Here is a 5,407-nt window from a genome sequence, read left to right on the forward strand (position 1 = left end):
CATCATTTAATGAAAATAATGTGGTAAAATATCTTTACTAATAATTATATTTTTAATGGATATACCAAGTCAAATAGTCAGAAGTAAAAAAAATAAAAGTACAATAAGAAAGAATTCATTTATTACTAATATCAAAAAGAGTTATTATTTTTAATCGACTAAAAGGAAAAGAGTTGCAGTATAAATTAAAACGTAAGGGGTATCATTTGATTTCTAAGACATGAAAAGTATTGCTTGGAAAAACAAGACTTGTATATGATTGATGAATTTCTTGATAAGCTTTCAAATATTTGAAAAGACATCTTCTCTTATTTTTCAAAATATTAAATTTATTCGGTGGCAAATAGGAATCATAGAGAAATATTATATTATTGTTTGATTCTCAGAATATTAACAAGTAATCTAATGCCAAATCTATTTGTTTTCCAAATTCTTTGACTCCTTCATATTACCATGATGACAACATCCTTACATGTTGGAATGAGTCAACATTAAAATTAAAATTAAAATTGTAAGCAAATGATTTAAAGAGTCAACACATTCAAAATGATTGTCTAATTGATCTTTGGGTTAAGTAACCAGCTAAAAAAAACTAGACTTCCCAATTTACTCCTTCACATTATACTCTCCGCTCAATAATATTCGTTACTTATTTTAAAAATAGTTATTCATATTGTCAAATTTAAAAAATCAAGAGATCATTTACTTTCTGTGACTATTTTATCTTTGCTATTTAATAGTACTATCTAATACATTTTTCAAGACATTAAATTTAAAAAATCAAAAGATAATATAATATATAATAATATTACCCCTATTATATATTATTTCTTAAGGAATATGCTAACTCAGTAGTGAACAACTATTGTTAGAAATAACGAATACTCTCTTCCTCTCTATTGTGATTTCTCAAATTAATTATCTTAGCTTGTTTATTCAGTTTATTCAGTAGTATTTTTAGAAATTTAAGTTAAAATTAATTACTTCCTCCGTTTCAAAAAGATTGACCTAGTTTGACTTGGAACGGAGTTTAAGAAAAGAAAGAATAATTTTTAATCTTGTGGTTCTAATTTAAAGTTATGTAAAATGTACGAAAATATCCTTTAATCTTGTGGTCTTAAACATGATATGTGGAAAGTTAAAGTTAAAATATTGCCAAAAAAGTAAATGAGTCATTCTTTTTGAAACAGACTAAAAAGGAAATATAGTCATTCTTTTTGAACCGGAGGGAATATCTTTTTATATTTTATCGGGAAAAGGATCAAAAATACCCTTCCAACTTTGATTTATTGTTTAAATTTACCCTCGCCGTTAAAATAAAGTTAATTTTACCCCTCGCCGTTAAAATTTTACCCCTCCTGTTACTAATTTCACCAAATTTACCATTAGATGGATTGACCCAAATTGATCCGAATTTTAAAAATAAAACATATTCCTTATTTTAATCCATTAACCTGATCATTTATAATTTATTTTAACGGCGAGGATAAATTTGAACAATAAATCAAAGTTGAGGGGTATTTTTGACCCCTTTTCCCTATTTTATCTTTTTAAGTGTAATTGTGCTGAAAAATTACATACCCCTTTAATTATAGGGTGATAACACACAAATAAAGTGAATAATTAATGAAGAAATATTATATCATAAGATATAAATAAAAATAAAATAGTCAAAATTGTTCTTAATAAATAGTTAGGAGCGTGTAAAAAAGAAATACGATAAATAATTTGAAATGGCGGAGAGCATAATTTCCAAGGTTTAACTTAACACTCTAAAACATCCTTAGGCTTCTTCTTGGAAATTAAGATTCATCATAAACTATAAGCTGAGGTGTTAAATAAATAAAGTATGCTTATGTTAATTAATCCTACAAAAGTACAACTAACAATTACAAAAGTACAACTAACAATTAAAAAAGTGAATTGTTGAACCTGAATCAGTTTTTTTAAATCCTTATCAGCCACAATTATTATTCAGAATATTCATTAATCTCATTTTTCAAGTCTTTCTAATAGTGTAACAATTCTTTTATATAAAGGATTCTCTTTAAGCATCACAAATAAAGGAAAAAAAAATAGTTGACAATATGGGAATCTGCATATCCTCTGCATCTTTTGAGATTCAACCTGTTGATTTTGGTAACGAAAATGTTGTTCATTATGATGATAACAACATTAATGAGAACCAATGTGTAATTGGTTCTGTTTTTTCTCAACAAGGAAATAAAGGAAACAACAAGATTCTGCTATTCTCTATCAGGTTTGTCATTTTGCAACATGTTTACTTAGTTTTTCATTGACATAATGCGTAAACATGACTGTTAACTTGGTTTCAGTCGATAACTGTGCCCTCCAATTTTGAGTCTGTACAAATAAAAACTTAATAAAATTGAATAATTAGACACACGTCCTACATGACATCATACATGGGATATTACTTGTTAAAGTTCATAGTTATCAGCTGATGCTAAGTTAAGGGTCGTATTTATGTATTGTACCTTTTTCATTACATGGGGTGTACAAAGATGGGAAGTTTCCTTTTTATGGCAGGGATATGGTGTAGAAAATGGAGTTTTCGGCGGAGTTTTTGATGGACATGGAGAGAATGGACAAATAGTCAGCAAGTTTGTTATGAATAAGTTGCCATCGTTGCTGCTAAAACTTACATTTTCTCTGCCAAAGATCATTTCTGTGAATCAAAATGTGATGAGAAGGAATTTTAACCAGTGGAAAAAGGCTTGTTGTGTTCCTTTATGGTGATGGATAGAGATATTAAAAGTCTTGAGAATTTTGACTGTTCTTTCAGTGGAACAACTGCTGTCGTTGCTAAAAGACAGGTAACGAGAAAAATCTTTCTTTTGACCTCATTATCGCGAATATTGCTAAAAGTTTTGGAGAATCTAAATGTTACAGGATGATGATCTAGTTATCACCAACCTTGGAGATTCTCGAGCTGTACTAGGAAGAGAGACAGAGGAGGGAGTAATTGAGGCTGTTCAGTTAACTACGGATTTGAAGCCTAGTCTGACTTGTAAGACTCTTCTTTTCATAATATTGACATGACACACTTGGCATGATTCAATATCAAATTGATCTTAGTAATGGTCTATCGGAAACAGTTTGTGAGGTAGAGATAAGGTCTGCGTACATTAGACTCCACTATGTGGAACTACACTGGATATGCTGTTGTTGTTTATTAGTGACTAAATGATCATAAACTGTTTGATGCATACAGCTGAAGTAGAAAGAATAAGGAGGTGTGGTGGCAGAGTTTTTGCGCGGAAAGAAGAGCCACATATCCAGAGAGTGTATTTACCCAATGAAGATGTTCCTGGTTTGGCCATGACAAGATCATTAGGGGATTTCATGCTAAAATATTTTGGCATTATCTCCGAGCCTGATGTCTCTTATCACCACACTACTCCGAATGACCAGTTTGTTGTTCTAGCAACTGATGGGGTAAGCCTATTATAACTATGTACTAGTATATTTTGTTCTGTTTCTACAAGACTTGACATGTTTATTTTCATTGTAAAATAGGTGTGGGATGTGTTGAGCAACAATTAAGTCGTCTCCATAGTGTGTGCAACAAATAATGCAGCAGCAGCGGCAGAGACAGTAGTACAAGCTTCGTTAGATGCATGGAAACAGAGGTTTCCTAACAGCAAGAGAGATGACAGCACTGTCATTTGCCTCTACTTGCAACAAGGTGCATCTCTGCAGAATGGTACTTAAAATGTTACTATTTGTATTAGTATATGGATATTCACATTTTGTTAGATTATTGAGTTCTGTGTAGAATTTTTGGAGACAAATGTATGAAGGCTACAAACTCTGGAGATGAAATCTAAGTGTTTTTTTTCTTTCTATATAAATAAAACAAACTACTATACAAACATTTTGTGTAAATATAATGCATTTTGTACACTCATTTGTTCACCATATCATTATATAGGTCAAAATTTGATTTAATGAATATATATTAAAGTGTTAGACACCTCTAGAATCTAGATACAAGTTAGTTGAAGGTATAGTTGAATTTATATGTGAGCTTTTTAAGCACAAGTGGATTGAATTGTTGCCAATCTGATGAATTGATCAAGACGAAAAAAGTACATAAATAATAAATGAGATAAAATAAATTGACTATATTAAATAATAGGCCTAACCCATCGGTGGCCCCCTAAAATTGGCGCTAACTTTCACTTAGACACTCTAACTAGACTTTGTTCATTTTAGACACCTTATATAGGTTCTCGCTATACTATTTTGACACTTTTTGCTTACTTGGCATAGTGAGTGTTATACACACAATTACGACTCGTGAAAGCCTTATTTCACAATTTTTTTTGTTCTTGTTCTCCATTTTCTAGCTACCATGTCTGAAACATAAACAAAAATCTATGGTAAAATAGATTTAGTGATGCCACAAATAAAAAAGTAAATTTCAGCCCATAAGATTTCTCAAAAGTTTAAATTTCAAACATTATGAAATAAAAATCTATTTCTTTTTTCTCATATTTGAATAACAAGATTTGAAAAATAATCTTCCATTGTTAATTAATAACTTAGAAGTAAAAAGAAAACATCATACTTTTGTAAGATAATTTTTTCAAACTAATTAAGTTCTTTTGAAAGTTGTTAGTTCGAAGCTGAGTTAAGATGATAGCTCGAATTTGATATGAAGTTTTGATGATTTAACAAACTTATCGATCTAACAAGGAATCAAATCCTTGTTATTGGAACTGCTGACAATGAGATGAATGATAAACTCAGTGTGAGGTATATTTGTGTGCTTTCATCAAAAAGGGGGAAAATGTTATATTCTAAGAGTTTTGATGATCCTCACAAATGCGGGGACCTGGTCCCTGGCAGAGTGCTCTCGTCCTGATACAAATGGGGAACAGTCGTAAAAGCTGTCATATCAGGTGGTAGGTGAAAAGTGTAGTGTCGTACACCAATAAAAAGAGCAGACAAGATTGTATGTTTCAGTATCTCACAAATGCAGGGACCTGGTCCCAGGCAGAGTTTCCTCTATTAGATACAAAATTGGTTACAGCTGTAAAGCTGTCACGTCAGAAGTTGGTGAGGCGTCAGTGTACTACACCAATCAGAATGAAGGAGCGTGTTTGTCCAACGGATAGTAACTCTTTATGTTTGATATTTTTAGCATGACAAATACCATATTATATTCATTCATCCAAAGAAGGAAGTCAGTCAGCAAGCCTTTTCAAGAACTCACAAAGAAGTTTGCAAGGGACCTAGTCTCCGCAAGACTGCGACGTGAAAAGGTGAAAAGACAACTGTCAGAAAAGCTGCCACCTCTGATGATGTAGGTGCACAACTTTTCCAACAGCAGGCCTTCAGCCAATGGGATGGCTTCAACGAATTTGTGGGAAATTATATT

At 31.4% G+C, this 5,407-nt stretch overlaps 1 pseudogene; it reads left to right on the top strand.

Annotated features, from left to right (window-relative positions):
* Nucleotides 1-2,087: 2,087 nt before the first annotated feature.
* On the top strand, nt 2,088-3,896 carry LOC107027757 (annotated as a pseudogene).
* Nucleotides 3,897-5,407: the final 1,511 nt, after the last annotated feature.

This window comes from Solanum pennellii, chromosome 8 (genome assembly GCF_001406875.1).
Source record: "Solanum pennellii chromosome 8, SPENNV200".
NCBI lineage: Eukaryota > Viridiplantae > Streptophyta > Magnoliopsida > Solanales > Solanaceae > Solanum > Solanum pennellii.